Source organism: Vulpes vulpes, chromosome 7 (assembly GCF_048418805.1).
Source record: "Vulpes vulpes isolate BD-2025 chromosome 7, VulVul3, whole genome shotgun sequence".
In the NCBI taxonomy this organism is placed as follows: domain Eukaryota; kingdom Metazoa; phylum Chordata; class Mammalia; order Carnivora; family Canidae; genus Vulpes; species Vulpes vulpes.
This window is the reverse complement of record NC_132786.1, coordinates 10,795,614-10,823,436: the sequence shown is the minus strand read 5'-3', so window position 1 is coordinate 10,823,436 and position 27,823 is coordinate 10,795,614. Positions and strand designations below refer to the sequence as shown.

The 27,823-nt window shown below is 45.8% G+C and overlaps 1 long non-coding RNA gene and 1 pseudogene across 2 annotated transcripts; both read left to right on the top strand.

Annotated features, from left to right (window-relative positions):
- The first annotated feature begins 9,950 nt into the window (after positions 1–9,950).
- LOC140599616 (uncharacterized) lies at positions 9,951–23,020 on the top strand. Of its 2 annotated transcripts, XR_012002455.1 has the most exons (3): positions 9,951–12,451; positions 21,752–21,805; positions 22,111–23,020. It is a non-coding gene; the product is annotated as an uncharacterized lncRNA (long non-coding RNA). The 2 variants fall into 2 exon arrangements; XR_012002456.1 differs by lacking the exon at positions 21,752–21,805.
- LOC140599611 (integrator complex subunit 4 pseudogene) lies at positions 14,245–17,636 on the top strand (annotated as a pseudogene).
- Positions 23,021–27,823: the final 4,803 nt, after the last annotated feature.

Genomic DNA, 27,823 nt, shown 5'->3' with positions numbered 1-27,823 from the left:
TTTATCTTTCTTACTAATTGTTTCAAAGAACCAACTCCTGGTTCTGTTGATCTGTTCCACAGTTCTTCTGGCCTCGATTTTGTTGTGTTCTGCTCGAATTTTAATTAACTCTCTTCTGCTGGGTGTAGGATCTATCTGCTGTTTTTTCTCTAGCTCCTTTATGTGTAAGGTGAGCTTTTGTATTTGAGTTCTTTCCAGTTTTTGAATGGATGCTTGTATTGCGATGTATTTCCCCCTTAGGACTGCTTTTGCTTCATCCCAAAGATTTTGAATGGTTGTATCTTCATTCTCATTAGTTTCCACGAATCTTTTTAATTTTTCCTTAATTTCCAGGTTGACCCTTTCATCTTTTAGCAGGATGGTCCTTAACCTCCACGTGTTTGAGGTCCTTCCAAACTTCTTGTTGTGATTTAGTTCTAATTTCAAGGCATTATGGTCTAAGAAGATGCAGGGGATTATCCCAATATTTCGGTATCAGTTCAGACACGATTTGTGACCCAGTATGTGGTCTATTCTGGAGAACGTTCCATGTGCACTTGAGAAGAATGTGTATTCAGTTGCGTTTGGATGTAAAGTTCTGTAGATATCTGTGAAATCCATCTGGTCCAGTGTATCATTTAAAGCTCTCGTTTCTTTGGAGATGTTGTGCTTAGAAGACCTATGGAGGGTAGAAAGAGCTAGATTGAAGTCACCAAGTATAAGTGTATTATTATCTAACTATTTCTTCACTTTTGTTATTAATTGGTTTAAATATTTGGCAGCTCCCACATTCGGGGCATATATATTGAGGATTGTTAAGTCCTCTTGTTGGATAGATCCTTTAAGTTTGAGATAGTATCCCTCTTCATCTCTCACTACAGTGGGGACACTCGCCCTGGCCTCAGCCCGGCTCCTCGTGGGGCCCCTCCCTCTTGGAGGCCTTTTGTTTCTTTATTTCTTTTTCCCCGTCTACCTACCTTGATAGAAGCACGAACTCTTCTCACTATAGTGTTTTAGCTGTTCTCTCTTTAAATCTCAGGCCGAATTCGTAGATTTTCAGGATGATTTGAAGGTGATCTAGGTACTTTGGGGGGACAGGTGATTTGGGGACCCTACTCTTCGGCCATCATGCCCCTCCTCCTCCAATGTACCACTTCAAATCTATATTTTTGTATCCTTTGGGTAAATATTTAGTAGTGCGATTGTTAGATCATAGGGTAGTTCTATATTTAACTTTTTGAGGAACTTTCATACTGTTCTCCAGAATGGCTGCTGCAGTTTGCATCCCACTGACACTACAAGAGGGTTCCCCCTTCTCTGCATCCTCTCCAACATCTGTTGTTTCCTTAGCCATTCTGAATTGCGTGAGGTGATATCTCATCGTGATCCTATATCCTTTCTTTTATTAATGTGGTGTGTCATGTTGATTGATTTGTGAATATTGAGCTACTGTTGTGCCTTCAGGAATAAATCCTCCTTGATTGTGGTGAATGATTTTTTAAATGTATTGGTGGATTTGGTTTGCTGGTATTTTATTGAAAATTTTTGCATCCATGTTCATCCAGGATATTGGCCTGTAGTTCTGTTTTTTTTTTTTTTTCTTTGTGGAGTCTATCTGATTTTGGTATCAGGGTAATGCTGGCCTCATAGAATGAGTTTGGAAGTTTTTCTCCCTTTTCTTTTATTCTTTTCTTTTATTTTTTTAATGTTTAAGGAGAATAGGTATTAACTCTTCTTAAATGTTTGGTAGACTTTGTGAAGAGATCTGGCCCTGGACTTTTGCTTTTTGGGAGATTTTTGAGTATTGATTTACTGATTATAGGTCTGTTCAAGTTTTCTATTTCTTCCTGTTTCAGTTTTGGTAGTTTATAGGTTTCTAGGAATTTATCCATTTCTTGGAGGTAATCTAGTTTGTTGCCATATAGTTTTTCATGATATTCTCATAATTGTTTTTATATCTGTGGCATTTGTTTTCATTTCTCTCCTCTTAATTGTGATTTTATTTATTTGGGTCCTTTCTCTTTTCTGTAAGTCTGGCTAAAGGTTTATCAATTATTGATTTTGTTCAAAGAAGAAGTTCCTGGTTTCATTGATCTGTTCTATTATTTTTGTAGTTTCTATATCATTTATTTCTTCTCTTATCTTTATTATTTCTTTCCTTTTCTTGGCATTAGACTTTATTTGTTGTTCTTTCTCTAGTTTCTTTAGGTTCAAGATTACGATGTTTATTTGAGATTTTCTTGCTTCTTCAGTAGGACTGTGTTACTCTGAGGATTGGTTTTGTTGGATCCCAAAGGTATTGGACTCTTGTTTTCATGTTTATATGTTTCTGTGTATTGTTTATTCGTTGTTTGATTTCCTGGTTGACTCAATTTAGTAACATGTTGTCTAACCTCTGTGTATTTGTGATCTTTCTAAATTTTTCTTGTGGTTGACTTCTTGTTTCATAGTGTTGTAGTAAGAAAGGATGCATGGGAAAAAAAAAAGAAAAGATGCATGGTATGATTCATTATTTCTGTATCTTTTGAGGCCTAATGTAACCTAGTATAGGATCTATTCTGAAAATTATCCCATGTAACCTTGAAAAGATTGTGTATTGTGCTCTTTTAGGATGGAATATTCTGAATATATCTGTCAAGTCCATCTCTTCCAGTGTGTCATTTAAAGCTATTGTTTCCTTGTTGGTCTTCTGTTTAGATGACCTGTCCACAAGTGAAGTGTTTAAGTCCACTGACATAAGTGAAGTGTTTAAGTGAAGTGAAGTGTTTAAGTGAAGTGTTTAAGTGAAGTGAAGTGTTTAAGTCCACTACTATTATTGTATTATAATCAGTTTTTTTTATTTTTAAAAAAGATTTTATTTATTTATTTGACAGAGAGAGAGAGAGAGAGAGCGCACAAGTGGGGGGATTGGCAGAGAGAGAGGGAGAAGAGGGCTCCCCACCAAACAGGGAGCTCTATCCCAGAACCCTGGGATCATGACCTGAGCTGAAGGCAGACACTAATTTAGGGGTGCCACCCAGACACCCCTAGAGATAAATTGTGTTCAGGCTCCTGATAATTCATTCTAAATAGTCTTTACTGGGAGATACTTTATAACGTAACTTATTAGGTGGCCTCAGGAGGGGCCTGTTGATGTTGAGACAGTACTTTTCAGACAGGATGGTCAATGAGTAAACAAAGTGGCATTTGAAGAGTGGAGATAAGTAGGATCCATGCTGGTGAAGAGTGAAATCTTGTGATAACGAGATCATGTATAATGTAAACAAACCAAAACTATCCAAACAGCGTCACAATGATTCCCCAGTGATTTAAAAGCACAAATAGGAGTTATTATTCTGATGGATTTTCAATTCTGAATTTTGCTCAATGTTAAGCGCAGAGAGGAAAATCTTACGCTGTTTTCCTGGATGCTCTGGGTGCAGTTGGTCAGTGATTTGTGTGGTTGAGGCTATAAAAACTGCTGTTTACAAAGCTGTGGGGATTGAGGATCCCTGGCTTGGGTTGGAGAAGAAGACTCTGGCTGCAGTAGGCATTGTAGTGGGTAGAAAGTCAGGCTGTGGTAGGCGAGCCCCCTTAACTGTGAGATCAGGCAACCGGCACCCTCAAGGCCTCTGCCCACCACTTCTCGTAAGAGACCTCTGCTATTTATATGTCTTCCAAAGAAGACACCCGTTGGTCGTGCAGTACTCTGAAGAAATTTTAGAAGAGGTCACGGCCTTGGAGCAGCACTGGGGATTGGACCCAGCCCATGGAGAAGCTGCCTGAGCAGATGTCCTCAGACTTCCTGTGCCCATCCCTCTGTGCAGGAGCCCCGACAGAGCAAGGGTAAGGAGCTGACCTAGCTGGCTTTCTTTGTGTAAACTTTGTCCTTCCAGCTGCAGCCTCAGATCAGATGGACACGATTGATCTTGAGCTTAGAATTGTCCTGGTAAAAAACTTTTTTAATCTCAAGGCTCTATTACATATAAATAAAGCCTGTAACCAAAAAAAAAAAAAAAAAAAAAGAAAGAAAGAAATGTCTGTTCATGTCTTCTGCCCATTTCTTGACTGGATTTTTTGTTTGTTTGTTTTTTTAGGTTTTGAGCTTGATAAGTTCTTTATAGATTTTGGATACTAGCCCTTTCCCTGACATGTCATTTGCAAGTAACTTCTCCCATTCTGTAGGTTGCCTTTTAGTTTTGTTGACTATTTCCTTTGCTGTGCAAAAGCTTATTATCATGATGAAGTCTTAATAGTTCCATTTTTGCGTTTTGTTTCTCTTGCCTTTGGAGATGGTCTAGGAAGATGTCCGTGCGGTTGAGGTCAGAGGTTCCTGCCTGTGTTCTTCTGTAGGATTTTGATGCATTTCTGTCTGATCGTTGGGTTTTTCATCCATTTTGAGTTAATTTTGTGTATGGTGTAAGGAAATAGTCCAGTTTCATTCGTTTGCATGTGGCTGTCCAATTTTCCCAACACCATTTTTTGAAGAAACTGTCTTTATTCAATTGGATATTCTTTCCTCATTTGTGGAAGATTAGTTAACCACAGAGATGAGGGTCCATTTCTGAGTTCCCTATTTTGTTCCATTGACTTATGTGTGTATTTTTGTGCCGGTACCCATTCTGTCTTGATGATTGCAACTTTGTATTGTGGTGCCTCTGGTTTTGGTTTTCTTTTTCAACATTTCTTTTTTTTATTTTTTTATTTTTTCAGTGTCAAATCTATTATATTTTATTTTATTTTATTTTTTAAAATAATAAATTTATTTTTTATTGGTGTTCAATTTACCAATATACAGAATAACACCCAGTGCTCATCCCGTCAAGTGCCCCCCTCAGTGCCCGCCACCCAGTCACCCCCACCCCCTGCCCTCCTCCCCTTCCACCACCCCTAGTTCGTTTCCCAGAGTTAGGAGTCTGTCATGTTCTGTCTCCGTTTCTGATATTTCCCACTCATTTCTTCTCCTTTAAATATTGAATTAAATATATAAATAATATATAATTTATAATATAAAAAATAATAAAATATACAAATAATATAAACAATAATAAAAATCATATAAAAATAATATTCTAAATGTATAAAGAGCTTATAGAACTCAATACCAAAACCCCCCCAAAATAATCCAAATAAAAAATGGGCATGGGACCTGAATAGACATTTTTCCAAGAAAGATACACAGATGGGGCAGCTCCGGTAGCTCACGGCTTAGTGCCCAGGGTATGATCCTGGAGACTCGGGATCGAGTCCCACTTCGGGCTCCCCGCATGGAGCTTGCTTCTCCCTCTGCCTGTGTCACTGCCTCTCTCTCTGTGTGTCTCTCATGAATAAATAAATAAAGATATGCAGATGGACAGCGGACCTAGGGGGCCCCTCCTGGCTCCCCGGAGGGCGGGCCTCTGTGCGGGGGGGGGGGGGGGGGGGCGTGGCCGGGGCGTGGCCAGAGCGTGCCCGGCCCCTGACCCCGAGCGTGACCCGAAGGCCTCAGGGCGTGGCCGCGGGAGGAGCTGGACCCCGATGCGTTGACCCGCCCCGCCCCGACCGTCCCCGTGGCAGGAGGTTGCGTGGCTGCGCCGCCGCTCCAGGCCCGCGGTTCCCGGGGCTGCGGGCTCCCGGCAGCGGCTCTGTCTGCAGGCCTCGGCCCCGGCGCGCAGGTCGGCGTGGGCCCCGGGAGGCGTGAGGGGCCCCGGGGTGGCTGTGCCAGAGGCATCTGGCCCTCGCGTGTGGCGCGGCGGGTGCCTGGGAGGGACCGCGCGGGGACCGCGGGCCTCGGGGGAGGCGGGGCGGGACCTGTTGGCGGAGGGGGTGGCGGTGGGGCCTCCTCCGGGCGGCTCAGGGAGGGTGCGGGGCCCCTCCCCCGGGGCTCAGGGAGGTGCCGCGGAACCCATGCGGGCGCTCAGAGGCCTTAGGGTGCAGGCACCGTCCACCGTCAGGGCACGGCCTTGGGGCGGCGGCTTGAGGGCCTGGGCTGCTGGGCCCCGGGAGCCCCCCCAAGGCCCTGGCTCTCCCTCCCCGCTCTCAGGTGCCTCCTGAGCGCCCCAGCCTGGCCGGGAGCCCGCCCCCCGCCTTGGTCCCTATCAGGTGAGTACGGCTCCCTCTGACACTGTTGAATTTTGAAGCGTTCCCCTTTCTGCGCATCCTGTCCAGCGTTTGGTGTTTCCTGTCCGGCCAGTGCTGCCCTTCTCACCGCTGTGAGGTGGGATCTCGTTGTGGCTTTGATCTGTATTTCCCTGATGCAAATGCAGTGATGGGGGCACTTTCTCATGGGCTTGTCGGCCACGTCTGTGTCTTGCTCTGTGCCGGTTCCATTGGTGTCTTTTGCCCATTTCCGGATTGGATGGTTGGTTTCTCTGCTGTGGAGCTGAATAGGTTCTTTCGAGATCTCGGATGCTGGCCCTTTATCCGAAGGGTCGTTTGCACCTATCTTCTCCCAGTCTGGAGGTTGTCTGAGTTTTGTTGAGTTTTTCCTTGGCTGTGCAGGAACAGCTCCTCTTCATGACGTCCCGGCGATCCGTTTGGCTCTTGTTTCCCTGGCCTTCGTGGCTGATGTAGTTTGCAAGAAGTTGCTGTGGCCCAGTTCAAGAAGGGTGTTGTTGCCTGTGTTCTCCCGGAGGGTTTTGATGGAATCTTGTCTCACATTTAGATCCTTCCTCCATTTTGAGTTTATCCTTGTGTTTGGCATGAGAGGAATGGTCCAGTGTCATTCCTCTGCATGTGGCTGTCCAGTGTTCCCAGCAGCCTTTATCAAAGAGACTGTCTTTTATTCCCCCGTGGATGGTCTTTCCTGCCTGGCCGAATATTAGTTGCCCGTAGAGTTGAGGGTCCACATCTGGATGCTCTCCTCTGTTCCATTGATCCATGTGTCCGTTTTTGTGCCAGTACCACACCGTCTTGATGGTCACAGCTTTGTGGCACACCCTGAAATCGGGCATTGTGCTGCCCCCCCCCTGCAGTGGGTTTCTTGGCTACTATTCCCGTGGCTGTTCAGGGTCTTTTCTGATTCCACACCAGTCTTCAGATGATTTGTTCCAGCTCTCTGAAGGGAGTCCGTGATATTTCTGACAGATTTTGCAATAGTTGTGTAAATTGCCCTGGATCACGTTGACATTTTCCCCAGTATTAATTCTTCCAACCCAGGAGCATGGAACCTTTTTCCATCTCTTTGTGTCTTCCTCAGATTCTTTCAGACGTGTTCTGCAATGTTTCGGGTAGAGATCCCCTACCCCTCAGGTTAGGTTTCTTTCTAGGTAGCTCATGCTTTTTTTGGGTGCTGTGGTTGTATAAATGGGATTGGCCCCTTCCTCGATGTCCCTTTCCTCGGTCTCATCGTTCACGTACAGAAAGGCCACTGGTTTCTGGGCCCTGAGTTTGTATCCCGCCACACTGCCGAACTTGCTGTAGGAGTTCCAGCAATCTTGGGGTGGAGTCTCTTGGGTTTTCTAGGTACGGTATCATGTCATCGGCAAAGAGGGAGAGTTTGACTTCTCCTTTGCGGGTTTGAATGCCTTTTATTTCTTTTCGTTGCCTGATTGCTGAGGCCGTGACGTCTCGTACTATGTTGAGAATAGTAGCGGTGAGAGTGGACATCCCCGTCTCGTGCCTGGTCTTCGGGGAAAGGCTCCCACTGTTTCCCCATTGGGACTGATAATTTGCCAGGGGCTTGTCGTAGATGGCTTTGAAGATGCTGAGGGACTTTCCCTCTGTCTGTATACTCTGAAGCGTTTGGATCAGGAATGGACTTTGTCAAATGTTTTCTCTGCGTCTCTTGAGAGGATCACCTGGTTCTCGTTTTCTCTCTTGCAGATCTGATCAGTCACACGGAGTGCTTGCCGAGTGTTGAACCCGCCTTGCGTCCCGGGGATAAATGCCACCTGGTCACGGTGAGTAACTTCTCAATGTGCCATTGGATCCTGTTGGCTCGTGTCTTCTGGAGAATGTCTGCATCCGTGTTCGTGAGGTCTGTCGGTCTGTAACTCTCCTTTGTTGGTTGGGTCTTTGTCTGCTTTTGGACTTAAGGTGATGCTGGCCTCCAAGAACGAGTTTGGAAGTATTCCATCTCTTGTCTATCTTTCGGAACCGCTTTAGTCGAAATAGGTACGGTTTCCTCTTTAGACGTTTGATAGCATTCCCCAGGGAAGCCATCCAGCCCTGGGCTGTTGTGTCTCGGGAGGTCTTTGATGATGACTGCTTCGGTTTCCTCCCTGGATGTTGGCCTGTTCGGTTTTTCTGTCTTCCTGTTCCGGTTTTGGTAGTTTGTGGTTTTCCGGGATGTGTCCGTTTCTTCTCGATTGCCCAATTTATTGGCGTATAGCTGCTCAGGATGAGTTTTTAATCTCTATTTCATTAGTTCTGCTTGAATTCTTATTAACCGTCGACTTCTGCTGGGTGAAGGTTTCATTTGCCGTTCCTTCTCCAGCTCCTTTAGGTGCAAGGTTAGCTTTTGTATTTGAGTTCTTTCCAGTGTTTGGATGGACGCTTGCATTGGGATGTATATCCCCTATGTGGGACCGCTTTTGCCATATCCCAAAGATTTGGAACAGGTTGGTTGTATCTTCATTCTCGTTGGTTTTTGTGAATCTTTTTAGTTCTTCTCTAAGGTCCTGGTTGACCCTTTCTTTCGTCTTTTAGCAGGATGGTCCTTAACCTGCAGGTGTTTGAAATCCTTGCAAACTTCTTCTTGTGGTTGAGTTCTAGTTTCAGAGCATTATGGTCTGAAAATACGCAGGGGACGATCCCAGTCTTTTGGTATCGGTCACGACCTGATTTGTGACCCCGTATGTGGTCTCTTCTGGACAGAGTTCCACGTGCACTTGAGAAAATGTGAATTCAGTTGCATTTGGATGTAAAGTTTTGTAAACATCTGTGAGATCCATCTGGTCCAGTGTATCCTTTAGTGCCCTTGTTTCTTTGGAGATGCTGTGCCTGGAAGATCTATCAATCCTAGAAAGCGCCGTGTTCGAGTCTCCAAGTAAAAGTGTATTATTTTCTAAGTACGTCTTAACTTTGCTTAGCAACTGATTGATATCCGTGGCAGCTCCCACATTCGGGGCACAGATATCCACGATTGTTAGGTCGTCGTGTTGGATAGATCCTTTAGGTACGATCTAGTGACTGTTTGAGGTTTTCCACGTAGAGTGTCATGTCCTCTGTGAAAAGTGAGAGTTTGACTTCTTTGCCCATCGGGATGCCATTTCTTTCTGTTTCAGAATGTCACTGCGAAAGCTAGGACCGCTACTACTGTGCCGAAGGACAGCGTTGAGGGTGGACACCCTGTCGTGTTCCTGACCTTAAGTTAAAAGCTCCAGGATTTTCCCAATGAAGAGGACGTTCCCTCTGGGTCTTTTGTAGACGGGTTTTATGAGAATTGAGGTTTGTTCCCGGTATCTGTACCGGGTGGAAGGTTTTCTTCATGAAAGGATGGTCTATTTGGTCAAATGCTTTTTCTGCATCTATTGAGAGAATCCTACGGTTGTCATCCTTTCTTTCATTGACATGGAGAGGGAAGGAGAGACAGAGAACTGGAGGGACTGACAGACACAGGGAGGGGGACACAGACAGGGAGGGAGAGATAGGGGAGGTGAGGGAGAGACAGCGAGATGGCGAGGGAGAGACCGAGACAAGGAGGGAGACTGAGGGAGGGAGGAAGAGAGCCAGACACTGAAGGAGAGTCAGAGACAGGGAGGGAGAGACAGAGACAGAGAGGGAGACACCGAGAGACAGGGACAGACACACCGAGAGACAGTGAGGAAGAGACAGAGAGACAGGGAGGGAGACCGAGACACAGTGAGGGGGACACAGAGACAGGATGGAGAGAACGAGACAGGGAGTGAGAGACCGGGAGACACAAAGGGAGACACACAGAGACTGGCGGAGAGATAGAGACACACGGAGAGACAGAGACACAAGGAGGGCGAGCCAGTGAGACACGGAGCAAGAGTCAGAGAGAGGGAGGGAGAGAAGGAGACGGGGGGGGGGGGGAGGCGCGACCGAGACTGGGCAGCGGGGAGAGAGACGCAGACACAGGGAAGGAGAGTCAGAGAGACAGGGACGGAAAGACAGAGACGGTGAGGCAGAGACTGAAAGACAGGGAGGGAGAGGCAGGGAAACAGGTAGGGAGATGCCGAGAGACTAGGAGGGAGAGACCGAGACACAGGGAGACACGGAGACAAGGAGGGTGAGATCTAGACAGCGTGGGAGAGACAGAGAGGGTGGGGACCCAGAGACAGGGAGGTAGAGACAGAGAGACAGGGAGGGACAGACCCAGAGACAGGGAGGGAGAGACCGTGAGACAAAGGGCTGCGGCGGTGGAGAGTGGTCAGACCTGTTCACGGACGGGGCTGGCGGCGGGGCCTCCTACGGGTCAGGTCTCCTCCAGGCGGCTCAGGGAGGGTGCGGGGCCCCTCCACCGGGGCTCAGGAAGGGTGCCGAGCCCACCTGGGCAAGCTCAGAGGGGTTTGGATGCAGGTACCATCCACCTTCAGGGTATGGCCTTGGGGCGGTGGCTTGAGGGCCTGGGTGGCTGGGCCCCAGGAGCGCCCCCAAGGCCCTTGGCTCTTCCTCCTCCCTCCTCCTCCCCTCCCCCCCTCCGCCCCTGCCCACCTTCCCCCCTTGTCCCTTCAGCCCCTGCCCCACCTCCCCCCTCCCCCATTCCCAAGCTCTCCAGGCTCCCGGGAGCACGCCTGCGCACCGCCCCCCCCCCCTTGGTGCCTATCAGGTGAGTATGGCGATTTCTGAAACTTTTGAATTTTGAAAGCATTCCCCTTTCTCCACATCCTCTCCAACATTTGTTGTGTCCTGTCTGGTTCTTGTTCCCCATTCTCACCGGTGTGAGGTGGTATCTCATTGTGCTTTTGCTCTGTATTTCCCTGACGGCCGGCGATGCGGAGCATCGTCTCGTGTGCTTGTTGGCCACGTCTGTGTCTTCCTGTGTGACGTTTCTGTTGGTGTCTTTTTCCCATTTCAGGGTGGCATTCTTGGTTTCACCGCTGTTGAGTGTAATAGGTTCTTTAGAGATCTCGGATGCTGGCCCTTTATCGGACGGGTCATTTGCAAGTAGCTTCTCCCATTCTGGAGATGGTCTGTTGGTTTTGTTGAGTGTCTCTTTGGCTGTGCGGAAGCTTCTCATCCTGATGAAGTCCCAATAGTTCATCTCTGCTTTTGTTTCTCTGGCCTTCATGGGTGTATCTTGCGAGAAGTTGCTGTGGCCAAGTTCGGGAAGGGCGTTGCCTGTGTTCTCCCCCAGGGTTTTGATGGAAATTCGTCTCACATTTACATCTTTCATCCATTTTGAGTTTATCTTTGTGTCTGGTGTGAGACAGTGGGCCAGTTTCCCTCCTCTGCATGTGGCTGTCCAGCGTTTCCAGTGGCATTTATGGAAGAGACTTGTCTTTTTTCCAGTGGATGGTCTCTCCTGCTTGGTCGAATATATGGTCTTGACCATCGAGTTGAGGGTCCACTTCTGGATTCCTCTTCTGTTCCATTGGTGGCTGTGTCTGTTTTTGTGCCTGTACCACACTGTCTTGGTGAGCACAGCTTTGCAGCGCAACCTGAAATCCGGCATTGTGCTGCCCCCCGCTGTGGTTTTCCTGGCTACTATTCCCGTGGCCATTCGGGGTCCTTTCTGATTCCACACAAATCTTCAGATGATCTGTTCCAGCTCTCTGAAGAGAGTCCGTGGTATTTTTGATAGGGATTGTGTTAATTGTGTAAATTGCCCACGTTGACGTTTTCCCAATATTCATTCTTCGGATCCATGAGCATGGAATCGTTTGCCATCTCTTTGTCTTCCTCAGTCTCTTTCAGACGTGTTCTGTCGTTTTTCGGGTCGAGATCCTTTACCTCTTTCGTTAGGTTTATTCCTAGGTAGCACATGCTTTTGGGTGCCCTCGTAAATGGGGTCGACTCCTTAATTTCTCTTTCTTCAGTCTCATCGTTAGCGTCTAGAAAGGCCACTGACTTCTGGGCATTGATTTTGTACCCTGCCACACTGCCGAATTTGCTGTATGAGTTCTAGCAGTCTTGGGGTGGAGTCCTTTGGGTTTTCTAGGTGTACGGTATCATGTCATCTGCGAAGAGGGAGAGTTTGACTTGTTCTAGGCCGATTTGAATGCCTTTTAGTTCTTTTTGTTGCCTGATTGCTGAGGCTAGGATGTCTAGTGTTATGTTGAATAGCAGTGGTGAGAGTGGACATCCCTGTCTCGTTCCTGATCTTCTTCGGGGAAAGGCTCCCAGCGTTTCCCCCTTGGGAATGATAATTTGCTGTGGGCTTTTCGTAGACGGCTTTGAAGATGCTGAGGAACGTTTCCTCTATCCCTATACTCTGAAGCGTTTGGATCAGGAATGGATGTCGTATTTTGTCAAAAGCTTTCTCTGCATCTATTGAGAGGATCACCTGGTTCTCGTTTTTTCTCTTGCAGATCTGATCAGTCACACGGAGTGTTTGACGAGTGTTGAACCAGCCTTGCGTCCCAGGGATAAATGCCATCTGGTCACCGTGAGTAACTTCTCAATGCACCGTTGGGTCGTATTGGCTCGTATCTTGTTGAGAATGTTTGCATCCGTGTTCATCGGGGACATCGTTCTATCACTCTCCTTTTTGGTGGGGTGGGGTCTTCGTCTGCTTTTGGACATCAGGTGATGGTGGCCTCGTAGAACGAGTTTGGAAGTATTCCATCTCCAGAAGCTTCAGCTGGCCTCACTGTAGTCTCTGTGGCAGGCTCTCGATTTGGTTCACGATGGAGCTCAGTGGCCAAAGTCGTTCGCTCCACTGAGGCAGGTGGCTGCTCCGGCATGTGCGGGAAACCGATAGCATGCACCTGGGTGTGCTCTTCCTCCCGGGTGGCCATGGGTACAAGTAGCTCTTGCATGTCGGAACAGTGAATCAGAGGTGTTACCACCAGGTGCATTGGTTTGGTCTCAGCAGCTGGCATTTCGGTTTGAGCCGTGACCAGCTCGATCACCTCTGGCCCTGAAGCTTTAGCAGGCCCCGAGGTAGGAGCTGGGGCTGGTTGTTGAGGTGGTTCAGGATATTGCACAGGGGCGGACGCTAGTTGCTCCACTGAGCCTGGTGGCCGCTCCGGCATGTGGCGGATCCTGATAGCATGTGGCGGGATATGATCTAACGCGAGGGTGGCCAAGATTGCAGGTGGGTCCTCCTTGTCGGGAGAGTGAATCAGAGGTGTGACCACCTCGTGCATTGGCTTCGACTCGGCAGCTGGCATCTGCGCTCTGGCCAAGCACTCAGCACCGACAGTCCCGCCCAGCTCGATCACCTCAGGCCCAGAAGCTTCACCAGCCCCCAGGTTCAGAGCTGGGGTGGACTGCTGACGTGGTTCATGATGTTGCTCAGGGGCCGAAGCTGGTTACTGCAGTGAGGCAGGTGACTCGTTTGGCATGGCATGCCGGGGACATAGATCGTGGGCGCCCTGGGGGAGCTCTTCTTGCAGGGTGGCCAAGTGTGCAGGTGGCTCCTCCAGGTCGGGACAGTGAATCAGAGGTGTGACTGCCGTGTAAATTGGCTTGGCCTCAGCAGCTGACATCTCGGCTCAGGCCAAGCACTCAGCACCAACTGCCATGCCCGGCTCCAACTGCTCAGGCCCATAAGCTTCAGCTCGCCCCATTGTAGTTGCTCTGGCGGACTCTTGATTTCGTTTAGGATGTTGCTCAGTGCCCGAAGTCGGTTGCTCCCCTGAGGCAGGTGGCTGCTCTGTCATGTGGGGGATCCCGATAGCATGCCCCTTGGCGTGCTCTTCCTCCAGAGTGGCCGTGGGTACAGGTACTTTTTCACATTTGAAATACATTATTGCATATTTCCTTATGTTAAAAAAAATAACTGTGTCCAAGACTTAAAGATTCTTATTTACTGATGCATTTAAATCTTTCTCATAATGATCTACGGCATTTAACGTAGTAGTGAAATTGTTCATATCGGTGCCTCTGGCAGCTTTTCCTTCTGTACTTGTGGTGTTCCTGTTTATATCATTCGGATATCTTTTGGAAAACAATGACATTCTTTAGAACCCTGAGGATTTCCCTGGTGTTGTTTATTTATTTTTTTTTAAGTGTCATACATTTCCATTTATTGGACCTAATGAATACATCAGTTAAATGTTTGCTTATTTTACATAAAGAGCCCGTTTTCTTTTTTTTTGGGGGGGGGGGGATTTTTAATTTTTTTATTGGAGTTCAATTTGTCCACATATAGCACACCACCCAGTGCTCATCCCGCCAAGAGCTCCCCTCATTGCCCATCACCCAGTCACCCCACCCCCCCCCACCCACTTCCCCTTCCACTACCCCTTGTTTGTTTCCCAGAGTTAGGTGTCTCCTGTTTTGTCACCCTCACTGATAGTTTCACTCATTTTCTCTCCTTTGCCTTTATTCCCTTTCACTAATTTTTATATTTCCCAAATGAATGAGACCACATAATGTCAGTCCTTCTCCGATTGACTGTTTTCACTCAGCATAATGCCCGGGACAGCTGCACCCCAATGTTTATAGCAGCAATGTCCACAGTAGGCAAACTGTGGAAGGAGCCTCGGTGTCCATTGAAAGATGATGGATCAAGAAGCTGTGGTGTGGCGGGCAGTCATGGCGGCTCACCTAAAGAAGCGAGTATACGAGGACTTCACTAAGGTGGTCCAGCAACAACAGGAGGAAATTGCAACCAAGAAACTGCGATTGACAAAACCAAGTAAATCTGCAGCACTCCTTGTAGATCTGTGTAAAGCTCCCTCCCCAATGGATGCTTTGCAGTATCTACTCCAGTTTGCCAGAAAGCCTGTTGAAGCAGAAAGTGTGGAAGGAGTAGTCAGGATTCTCTTGGAACATTATTACAAGGAGAATGATCCATCTGTGAGACTGAAAATTGCATCATTGTTGGGTTTATTATCAAAGACTGCAGGATTCTCACCAGTCTGCATTATGGATGATGCCACTAACATCCTGCAGAATGAAAAGTCTCATCAAGTCAAGTCCTTGCTCAACTGTTGGACACCTTGCTTGCAATTGGCACGAAACTCCCAGAGAATCAAGCTATCCAGATGGGATCAGTTGATGTAGCCTGCAAGCACCTCAGAGATACGTCACATGGTGTAAGAAATAAGTGCCTGCAATGACTTGGCAATCTTGGCTCTTTGGAGACAAGTGTGACAAAAGATGGAGAAGGCCTAGCTGTCAGAGATGTCCAGAAGATTATAGGGGATTACTTCAGTGACCAAGACCCAGGTGTCAGAACAGCGGCTATAAATGCCGTATTGCAGCTTCATGAAAGAGGACTGAAGTTACACCAAGCAATTTATAAGCAGACCTGTAAATTGTTGTCTGATGACTATGAACAAGTGCGCAGTGCTGCAGTCCAACTTATCTGGGTTGTCAGCTCTATCCTGAACGCATTATCCCCATTACTTCTTCTAATGAAGAAATTTGCTTAGTTGATGATGCATTTGGAAAAATTTGTCCCATGGTCAGTGATGGCTCCTGGGTGGTTCGAGTTCAGGCTGCAAAGCTATTGGGCTCGATGGAACAAGTCAGTTCTCATTTCTTGGAGCAGACACTCGACAAGAAGCTCATGTCAGATCTCAGGAGAAAACGCACTGCACATGAACGTGCCAAGGAACTTTACAGGTCAGGAGAGTTTTCCAGTGGCAGAAAGTGGGTAGGTGATGCTCCCAAAGAAGAAATAGATACAGGAGCTGTGAACGTGATTGAGTCAGGAGCTTGTGGAGCCTTTGTTCATGGATTGGAAGATGAGATGTATGAGGTCCGCATTGCTGCCGTGGAGGCTCTCTGCATGCTGGCCCAATCTTCACCTTCTTTTGCGGAGAAGTGCCGCCCTGATTTCCCGCTTGACATGTTTAATATGAAATTGAGGAAGTACGTCTGCAGTCCATACACAGCATGAGAAAAATTTCTAATAATATCACTCTCCGAGAGGATCAGCTTGACAGTGTCCTGGCTGTGTTAGAGGATTCGTCCAGAGATATTCGAGAGGCTGGCTCTTCACGAACTTTTATGCTGTACTAACGTTTCGACTGAAGAAGGGATTCATCTTGCACTGGTGGAGCTGCTGAAAAATTTAACCAAGTACCCTACTGATAGGGACTCTATATGGAAGTGCTTGAAGTTTCTGGGAAGTCTGCATCCAACCCTGGTGCTTCTCTTGGTGCCAGAGCTCCTGAGCACCCATCCGTTTTTGACACAGCTGAACCAGACATGGATGACCCAGCTTACATTGCAGTTTTGTTTCTTATTTTTAATGCTGCTACAACCTGTCCAACAATGCCGGCACTGTTCTCAGATCATACCTTCAGGCATTAAGCCTACCTCCGAGACAGTCTTTCTCATCTTGTTCCTGCCTTAAGGTTACCAGGTAGAAAACTAGTGTCGTCGGCCGTTTCTCCCGGTATTGCGCCCCATGAGGACCCGTCCCATCAGTTCCTGCAGCAGAGCCCTGAAAGGGTGTACAGTCTTCAGAGCGCCGGGACCCTCAGGGAACCCAGAAGCTGCTGGAGTTCATCATCCGGGATCTGCAAAGACTTGGAGAACTTCAGTCTGAACTAGCAGGAGTTGCTGACTTCTCGGCTACCTATCTTCGGTGTCAGCTTCTTCTCATGGAGGCCTTGCAAGGAAAGCTGTGGAATGTGGCTGCCCCTTTATATTTGAAGCAGAGTGACTTGGCCTCCGCAGCAGCAAAACAGATCATGGAAGAGACCTACAAAATGGAGTTCATGTACAGTGGTGTGGAGAAGAAACAGGTGGTGATTATACATCACATGAGGCTGCAGGCCAAAGCCTTGCAACTTATAGTAACAGCACGGACTACTCGAGGCGAGGAGCTGACCCCTTATTTGGGATGTGTGAAAACGTTTTACAGGAAGTGGACTTTTTTCAGAGGTGTTTTATTGCTGATTTGCCCCCACCTACAGGACAGCTTTGTGGACAAACGTCTTGACCTTATGCCCCGACTCATGACATCCAAACCTGTGGAAGTGGTCAAAACTCTACAGACCATGCTGAGGCAGAGTACCTTCTTGCACCTCCCCCTCCCAGAGCAGATCCACACACTTCAGCCACCATCATTGACCCAGCAGGAGTGTCAGACAACCCTTTGCGATTTACATCTGGATTGGTTGTGGCCCTGGATGTCGATGCGACCCTGGAACATGTGCAGGACCCTGAGAGTGCTGTGAAGGTCCAGGTCTTCTATCCAGATGGCCAGGCTCAGAGGATTCATCCTAAGCCAGCAGACTTGCGGAATCCTGGCCCAGGGCGCCACCGGCTTATCACTCAGGTGTACCTCTCCCAAACTGCCTGGACAGAACCATGCCAGGTGGAAGTGAGGCTGCTACTGGCCCACAACTCCAATTCCCGCATTCCAAAATCCCCCTCGATTGAGGGTGGCAAAGTGTCACCCCAGGTGGAAACCAGCATCGAGGGCACCATCGCGTTCAGCAAATCTGTGAAAGTTTACATAATGCCCAAACCCGCAAGGCGCTGAGTCACAGGCATCGTGTAGAGCTGAAGCTGAGTAAGACCTTCTCAGGTAGCAGAGTGAGCCCGAAGCCTAGAGCACTTCACCTGGAGCCGGCGGATGGGCATGAGCACCATCACCCTTATCGTCTCATCTGGTATCAAACACAAAATAAATTATTTTGCATTAAAAAATCAAAAACCTTCAAGTCCACACCTCTTCCTTCCCTGACTCCCCGACCACCTCTATAAAGTTGAGAAAACAACAACAACAACAACAACAACAACAACAAAAGAAGCTGTGGTCTATGATACAATGGAATATTACTCAGCCATTAGAAATGACAAACGCCGTGAAAGGAGAGTGTCGTTTGGTTCTACTTGTTGGGTTCATGTTGTTGTACGTGTGTGTGCAGCCAACCAGCAGTGCTCGTTATGTACCAGATCCTGTACTAAGAAGGGTCTTTTACTCAAAACCAGGAAAGAGGAGAGAGAAAGAACTAGTTTCGAGAGCTTTTTGATTTGGAAAAAGCATTCCAAAAATCACGATTTTCATTATACAGTAAGGGAGTAGCTTCCTTTCTGTGTTCATTCTCGTGAGGATTAACGATAGAGGGAGTCCTGTGAAATGAAGACCATTTTGTATTCCAATTTAATTCCTGGAATTTCTTAATTGTTTCTTTTCTTTTCTTTTCTTTTCTTTTCTTTTCTTTTCTTTTCTTTTCTTTCTTTTCTTTTCTTTTCTTTTCTTTTTTTGGTTTTTACTGACATTCAAAAACTGAAAAACTTCTAGCTCATAACTTTGTTGCATTTCTAGGTCCCTGCAGCAACAAAAGGAAATCGTCGTATTAGGACTAGAAGTTTAAGTGAGTCCTAAAGTATTGGAAGAAAATTCTAAAATATACATTGAGGTTCTACAAGGAAAAGATTGAGTTTAAACAAAAGAGCCTGAGCTAATTCTTCCAGAAGGTTTGTTACCTTGAATTCAGAGCCTTTTTATGAGTATATTAGAAAAATAAGTAGTCCCACAGTATCAGTCGATTCATGTATTAAGGAGAAGAGAGCTAACATTAATGAAACTAACTCTAAAGCAGTTGACTGCCAGGCTGATTGTTAAATTGGTTATTATGGAAACAGGAGAACCAACTCACACACTTAGAAATGAGGTCCCAGACTGGAAGCACTGGTAAATGTAGCTGCTCATAATCTAAGTTAAATAATTCCTTGACAGTCTGAGTAGATCTATATCAACATGGCGGTCTTCTATGTAGTTTAGGGTGTTTAGTAGGAAATTATCGAATGGACTTCATGATTCCCTAGAGCTTATTTTTGAGAGGTGCTAGTGAATCAGGAGGGAAAAAAATGAATGCTCAAAAAAGTCCTGTTTCCATCTTACACATTTGGGGAAACTGTAAGAATATGTCCAAAGAATCTTGGTCTTCAGTAGTTTTATATACAGTAATAACTAACACCATAAAATAGCACTTATTTTGATAGAACTGATGGTAGACGTGGCAGTACTACATCCTTTTCTACAATGTCTGAGCGCTTGTAGTACTTCAGACCTTTCCATCAGGCGTCAACATTAAATATAGAATACCTCTAGAAAGTGTGAAAATAATTTTGTCTTTGGAAGTAGTTAACGTGAAGTTTTTCCGTGTGTCCCATTGGACTTTTCTAGTGATGATCCTCCTAGGATGATGCTTTATCAGTAGGTGTCTGGATTTTATGGACTAAAAACCTGATATTTTCTTTTACAGTTGAAATCTGTAAATTATCTGTATACTTAATTTTCTATGTCCTTTCATAGCAAAAAGTAAGCAAAATCTGCCAAGACAAAGAATGATGGTCCCCCCACCAAACCTTGAGCATAACCGTTGAGGAACAAGAACGGTCGGAGATCTGTGTGTGTGTATCTGTACGTACATCCATGCACACATGGCAAGATTTAACAGAAATCACAATTCCGTCATCATCTGTGGTTTATGTCACAGCTCTTCTCTGTCGTCAGCCTCTGTTTTTCTCTTTGGGCTTGTTTGAAAAATACTCGGCCTCATGTATTTCGCTCTGAGACTTTAACTGTAATCCTTGAATTCTTAATTTCAGTTCAGAAACCCTAGTCTTAGAACTCATGAATCTCCAGATTTCCATGACTGTCACCAAAAGTTGAAAATCCTATAGGTTTGCCCCCCCCCCTTTTTTTTTTTAAAACTAAAGACTTAAAGAAAAGAAAAAAAAATGCTTCTTTCTGTCTTGACAAACATGAGGAAGAAACTGCAAACAGGAATACAGGTGGAAGCAACTCCTTCCGTAGCCTCCCCTTGTACTTTTAAAAGAGCTTTGTCATGTGGTTAATGATGGAGAAAGTTGACAACATGCATTGTATGTGTCTGCTGTCCGCAAACTGTATTGTGTGACCGTATATTTTCCCCAGTCATTGAAAGGGTTCTCCCAGTGTGATACGTCTTAATTTAAAAAAAGTGGTTTTTTCTCCTTTAAAATAGTCATCATTTGGTTCTGGATGTATTACGCTGAGTGAAGTAAGTCAATCGGAGAAGGACAAACATTGTAATGTCTCATTCATATGGGGCATATAAAAATAGTGAAAAGGACGAAAGGGGAAAGGAGAACAAATGAGTGGGAAATATCAGAAAGGGAGACAGAACGTGAGAGACTCCTCACTCTGGAAAACGAACAAGGGGTGGAAGAAAAGGAGGTGGGGTGGGGGTGTGGGGTGACTGGGTGACGAGCATTGAGGGGGGCACTTGATGGGATGAGCGCTGGGTGTTATGCTGTATGTTGGCAAACTGAACTCGAATGAAAAAATCATCATTATTTTATGACATTTATAAAATGCAATAAAAGATAAGGAAACCGTCCTGAGAGGCAGGATGCCTCTCTCATTTGGCCATCTTTTTAACATGTTCTACTTATTTTCCTCCCTTATTATTTAAGGCTTTTTTGGATGTATGCACTGACTTTTTTTTATCAGCTATATTTTTGAGGAATAAGCTCTTCAATTTACAGGTGCTGTATCTTTTATAGTCATAAATTCATTGGTTCTAGAAATACACATTTGCTTCCATGTATCCATTAGAGTGCAACAATACTGAACTCCTTTGGGATTTTCCACTGATGAAAGTTGTTTTTATACTTACCTGTTGTATTGAAGCAAGTCTGAAGACCAGGAAGAAAGCTGACTAGTGATCTGAATTGCAAAATGTTGAGAACTAACCAGTGGGTTGTCATGGTGCCTAATGACTCTTTGTGTGTGTGTGTGTGTGCCTAATGACTCTTAAGTAAGTACAAAGGAAGTTTATTAATTATTTGAAGTCAAGACAACACAATCATTTGTAGGAGATCCTTAGCTAGAAAGTGTTGATATTCTTTGAAGAAATCAATACAACAAAACCTTAGAAAGTTTTAGAAGAAGTTAGCAGAAAATCAAAACCTGAGCTGCAGAAAAGAAAAGTCATGTATCTGAGATGACAAACGTAAGGGAAGCAAGTAAGTGCAGGAAAGCTGGAAGCTCTTGATTGGTCGCGGCCACAGAGAGTTTGGACAAGACAACAGGATGTGCCACTTTTGTTTTGTAGGGAAGTGTCGTTTGTGACCATCATATTTGTAAATGGGTTTTCCGTTGGTTTTGGCGGCAACAATGTTTGCCACTCCTCTGGTCTAACTGGACCGAGACATCCCTCGCTCCTGTTACCACTAGTCCATGTTTGCAGTGCTGTTGGTTGGCTTTGGAAATGTGAACTTTGTGGATAAAACAGGGAAGTTTCTCTGGCATCGAGTGGAAAACAAAGAGCCCACACAAGGCTCTGTAGGGACGGTGTGTGTGCATGAGTACGCACGAGATACTCTCATAACAGGAAATATACAGTACTCAATTTCATCAACAGTAGCTCAAATTTAGTTACTGAAACAGTGGTTTCAGTGAACATTGTATTCTCTGCTTCAGGTTTTGTCGAAGCGACAAATTTGGAAAGTGTGTTTCCGTGAAGAACTACAAATTCATTAGAATATAGCTGACCTCCCCACAACGTGGGGATTAGGGGTCTCGACAGCATCCCCCAGCACAGCTGAAAATCCACGTATGATTTTTGATTCTGCCAAAACTTGACTGTTAGTAGTAGCCCACTGTTGATTGGAACCTTACCGATGATATAAACAGTAGACTAATATGTATCTTACAATGAAGTGAGCTGGGGAAAAGAGAATGTTATTAAAATCATAAGGAAGAGGGGCGCCTGGGTGGTGCAGTCATTGGGAGCCTGGGCGATGCCGTCAGTTAAGTGCCTGACTCTTGGTTTTGGCTCAGGTCATGATCTCATGGTCTCTGGATCAAGCCCTGCATCGGGATTCATGCTCAGCAGTGAGTCTGCTTGGAATTCTCTCCCTCTGCCCCTCCAACTCGTGTACACACTCTTTCTCATTCTCTCTTAAATAACTCACTAAATCTTTAAAAAAAGAAAATCATGGGAGTAAAGACATGTATGGTGCTGTACTGTATAAAGAAGTGGACCCATGCAATGCAAACACATGTTGTTCAAGGAACAACTGTAATCTTACCTTTTATATATATATATCTCCCACTTACTAAACTGTGATCGTTAGACAGCCATCAGCAGTTGTCCCTAAGGCTAATGACCTCTTTTTTTTCCTCTCTCCTACTCCTAGTCTGCAGAACAGGAATGCTGCCCCTCTCTACTGCATTAGCGGGAAAAGATCTCTGAGTGCAATTTAGAAGACCTGGTGTCTGTTTCCACGCTTGCCCTTTCCAAGCTGGGTCACCTGTCCTCACTCCACGGGGCCTTTGTTCTGTTACGTGTGCTTGAATAGTAGATGGTGGTCAAAGAGTCTCATACAGTACAATCGATTTGGAAATCGCTGAGCGCACGACTTACACGAGAGCCACCCCGCCCCGGGTCCCCTGCCCTGCGTGCCCGCTCTTCGTGGCGCTCACCACCTTGTGACATGTTACAGATTTATTCAGTCATTGTCTCTTCCACCCCCCGAGGAAGACCAAACCCTGTGGATGGGGGCAGACGCCTGATGTGTTTTGCCCATCGCTGTGTCATCAGCGCCTGCATCAGAGGGTGTCGGAAACCACATGAGGCTCGCGGTGAATGTTTCTGGAGTGAGTTAGTTATTAGGATCCAGACTGTATTTCTGGGTAATAATTTAGAGATCACTAAAACCTAAGTTCCTATGATAAGGGTTTTATGTCTGTCAGCTGGCTTTATGACGTTCTTTGGTTTGCATGAAAAACTCTATTCCTCCTACAGGATAGAATTCGAAGAGCAATTTATATTTAGAAGATGTTTATAATAAGCCCTATGGGCCCGGTTTATCGCAGTGATCTCTTGTTATTCAAATGCTATATTTTCTCAAATGTAGATTGTACAGTTGTGCCTGGGAGGCGTGTGCACTGCATGAAAGTAGGATCTGTGAGGCACTCTAGCCATCGTCACAGTGTATGGCTATTCCTGTAGATACTTACTTAAACCACAAAATATTGGCACATTGCTTTCTTTCTTAGCAGGTAGAAAATGTACATGATAATAAAAATGTTACCTGATAGAAGAAATTTAACTTATTTGTTTCACAGTTAAGAGTCTGGCGATGAGAGATGTGTCCTAAATGGCTACCTACTTATGCCTCATGCTTATTATATGTGTCAGATTGAAATATTTCCCATCATCCTGGTAAGTTGAGGAGTAAGGCCCACCTGAGTGTGACCCGAACGCAAGGGCACGAGGCTTTGCACGAGGTGTGGTGCATGGCAATTGGTCCTTTCTGTTTACAGTCACTCCGGGGTTCGGTCCGGGTCTGGAGTGATATCATCTCCTGTCCTGCCTTCCCTGCTGTTTGTAGGTGGACACCTCCCACATTTGTCATTCTCCCGCTGAATTGTATATCCAGCTACTCATGTAACCTCTCCTCCAGTTTCTGCAAAGAAACATGATCTCACCAACTCCCCCCGAACACACTCATCTGTATTCTTCACCCCTATGACTTGACTGCAAGGCTGTCTTCCCAGTTACTCAGCCTCCAGACCTCAGAGGTGTCTTTAATTCCTTGCTGTCTTTCAAACCCCCATCCAGTGCATCAGCAAAATACCTTTTATCTTGACCTTCAATATAGATCCAGAATCCAGCTGTTTTCTATTATCTCCACTGCTAGATCCTAATTCAAGTGACCGTCTTCTCTTGCCTGAATTCTTCAGAAGCCTTTTGTGGGGTTTTCCTGCCTTTCCCCATGCCCCGCTGTAAGATTCTACACGGAGCAGCCATCTCGATCCACTTAAAGCAAAAGTAAGATCCTATGACTCTTCTGAAACCATTTGAAGGCTCACCCAGCTCAGTCACTGTAAAAGCCAAAGTGAGGATGGTGGTCAAAAGGCCTACGTGATCTGTCTGCCTTCCTTGTCTCTTTTATCACAACCTCTATGTCTGCCTTCCTGACCACTCTGCGTCTTCCTTTACTGTTTCTCAGAAACCCATACGAGTGCCCACTCTTGGACTCATTCTAGCCCGTTCCCTCGCCTAGAAAATTCTTTGTCTCGAATTTCTCTTAGAAAGCCTTCACTTGCTTCAAGTCTCTTCCCAGAGGTAAACTGTTCATGAAGGCCTACATTGATCATTTATTCTAACTGTAAATCCCATCTCCCTGGCACCCCTCATTTCTGTTGTCCTGCTCCATTTTTTCTTTGCTACACGTCTCTTTCTAAAATGCGATGTGATGTTTTGTATTCGTTGCTAATTACTGGTTTCCCACTCTAGAAGCTTCACCAGAGCAGGAACTTTTGCATCTTTCTGTCTCTGCTGTACCCAATGAGGTGAAGACCGTGCTTTACACAAGATAATAGCTTATTGAATAATTGAACAAATAAACTATTAAGATACAGAATTTCCACTCACTCATTGGACAGATATATTGAGTGCCAACGATGTGCCAGTCCCTGTACCAGCCATTGCCATACAGTAGAAAACAAAAGACCCATGTTCCCACGGAGCATGCTCACGGCCTATCCAGAGGACAGTCACTTTAGAAATATTCATACAAAGAAGTGCCTCCAAGAAAATTGGGAAAGGTGCTATGAAAGAAAATGACAATGTACCATAAAATATCATAATGGAGAGAAGTAGCTTAAATTGGAGGTTCAGGGAAGACCTCGTTAAAGAAATAACATATCTGATGAACGTTGTAAGGCTAAGTTCCTACATAGGAAATCTTAATAGCAATTGAGACGTTGAAGAATGTAAAAAAAAAATATTGATGGGATTCTCCAAAATTGAGAAAGGTTGAAAAATGGTCAGGGCAGGTGGAACATAATTAATAGATAGGAGAGCAGCATTAGATGTGACTAAAGAAGTCAGCATGGACTAGATCACACCAGGCTTTATTGGCTCAGAGGGTTTTGATTTCATCCAAGGTGCAAGGAGAAGACTCTGAAGAGAACTAATAAGCAAAGTAACAACATAATGATGTTTGGGGCTTTGCACTATTAGGCTACCTGTTGTGGGTTTGGGAATGATTCAGAAAAGAACAGAGTTAGGGACACCTGGTGTGTGGGCGGGAGGCTCAGTTGGTTGAGCCTTTGCCTTTCGGCTCAGGTCAGGATCCCTGCCCAGTGGGGCGTCTGCATCTCCCTCTCCCTCTGCCCCTCCCCACCCCAACTCATGCACTCTCTCTCATGCTCTCTCTCAAAGAGTAAAATTCGTCTTTAAAAAATTGAAAAGATTTGAGTTACAAGTGGGAAAGCTAGCCAGAATGCAACGATATTAGTTCTAGTGAGAGATGACAATGGGACATATAAATGTGACCTGGGTGCTGACTATAGAGAAGAAAATAATAAGATGGATGTAAAGTATATTTTACATTAGAACGGTCGTGGGTTAGATGTAGAAAGAGATATGGCTGCCTGGTTTCAGTCATAAGCAAATGGATGGATACGGGTAGATAGAAATGTTGCGGTGAGAAACAGATAATAACATAATGAATCGTTGACCACCTTTGTAGGGAGATGGGGATTAGGAAGCAGATGATCGGGATCCCTGGGTGGCCCAGCGGTTTGGCGCCTGCCTTTGGCCCAGGGCGCGATCCTGGAGTTCCGGGATCGAGTCCCGCGTCAGGCTCCCAGCATGGAGCCAGCTTCTCCCTCCTCCCGTGTCTCTGTCTCTCTCTTTCTCTTTCTATATCTATCATGAATGAATAAATAAATCTTTAACAAAAATAAGGAGATGATAAAAAATTAAGTCCATTGTTTGAGTTTAATCGGGTTCATTTTGGTGATCATTCCCATATTTTATACATGTTGTCCCATATTGTCCCAGAAGGCTCTGCTCTGAAAGAGTGCCTGCGTCTCACAGTTTTGCACGGAATGAACAACGGGCTAGATACTTCAGGCACGGAAAGCTTGTGAGATGTTGTGTAATATGCATCATCCTGAGTATCTCTTTTCATCCTCACACCAGTAAACGTAGAGTCCGTCTTCCTCAGTGTTCGTCTTCAGGGTCTCGGCTTGGAAAAATCTCCACCTGCTCCTCCTTTATTTTGACTATGGGTTGTGATTTTTTTTTTTTTTTTTGAGTCTGGGTAGACCAGATGGGACCAGGTGAGGAGCAAGGATTTGGCCTACAGCAAAGCTTGGGAAGGAATGTAAATATCTGTAAATATCACGAGCCCTGAGAGGACAAAGCCCACAACAGAATGTCCATGTGAATGAATCACCCACACGGCAAGCCTGGGCACAGGACAAGGGTAGGTATTCTACGGGTCCAAACTTGGCAGGGGACACAATGAGAAACGGGGAAAGCATGCAGCTGCGAAAGGTGTCCCCACAACAGGACAGCCACAGGCGGAGGTGGTATTCAAGAGTTCAGATAAAGGTTGGCACCTCATTGTTTTGGAGCAACACACTGAGAATGCAGTTTGGGAAGCTAGGATTGTTAAGAGGCCCGTGTGATGGAACAATCAGAATATCCTTGCAGAGCCGTTTCATCACTAGTGTTCAGTGCCCTTCTTGAATTCCTGGGTGAGACCAACAGATGTGCACCAGACGAAGCCGAGCCAAGCCCGAGGCAGTGACGTGTACAGACTGTCTGTCGATTATGGTATAGAATGATTCCTCCGGTGAGCCTTCACTCACACCTACTCCTGGGTCGAGCAGTTTCTTGTTGCCTCTGCTGCATTGTTCAGTTTGACACCGCATGGACTGGTGGTCTCATCATCGTCTTTAGAGTTCGAAGACTCAGCCAAATGCATAGGTAACATCCTACTTGCTCTTCTCTTACTTTTAATCACAGAAGTTGCCTAAAAAGGTGACTAATGTATTCAAGGCCTTGAAGAGTCATTAGTGAGAAACTGAAACAAATGTGAAGATGCAGAAAGACCGTACCTTTGTGCTTCAAATTCCGCGTGTCTGTTTCTCATTGACTTTGCGTGCTGTCAGATCACAACGACTGAGGCTCCGGGAACCATTGAGCAAAGTATCGTGTGTCATCTAAGCTGGGATTTATTTAAAACACTGCATTATCACTTTGCTAAATAAGATAAGATGTTTTTTTTTCCACATCTGAAGCTAGATGTGGCCAGATTCGTCTACAAATTCCAAAGAACATAGCCTAATACCAGATACCATGAGCCCGTTTCAAAGCCAAGAGTGAATGATGTCTGGAATTTATGTCCCTGCCAGTTTCACACCTCTTGGAACGATATAGTTCCTAACAACGTAGAGATTAGCTGTCACAGTCTTTAAGTGGCAGTTTGGTACAAAAGGACCATGGTTTTTGTCAGGTTTAATCTGATCGGTAGTGAACTGGAAGAGAGGCCAGGCAAAAGTTGGTCCAAACAGGTTTTTACTTTTATTTATTTTTGTTGAAACAGGCTTTTAATGGGCGGTGCTCCCTGGCTATGTTTCACAGCCCGCAGGGGAGGGAGAGAGTGGGGGGGCGGGGAGAGTCGCGCCGAAGCCAACTGCAGGGGGGTCTATAAAGAGTTTTCCTTGGGAAGATGGGGACAGGGCGGCATTCCAATTAGGGCAAGGGTTACAGGTCTTGGTGTGCTAAGTTAGGGTAGGGCCGCAAGGCAGCCTTAGTGGGAGGTTGCTGGCCTGGGGTCAGCCGTTTTGAGGTCCCCAGTCTCGCCGGCCCAACATTCAGATCTTTTTGTTATGTTATAATGGGGCGACGATTCAGATCCGGCTGCTTCCTGCTGATTTTGGGGCGTCGTGGTGCCTGTCGGACGTGGGCAGGCCAGCGTAGGGATATAAAACAAGTTAGTTGATTGATAACTGAGATATTTCGTGGATTCCTTCCTTGATGATTTGGAGAAAGCAAGGGGCCACCATTAATAGTATGCCAAGGATCAGGAGTGGGCTTAGAGAGAG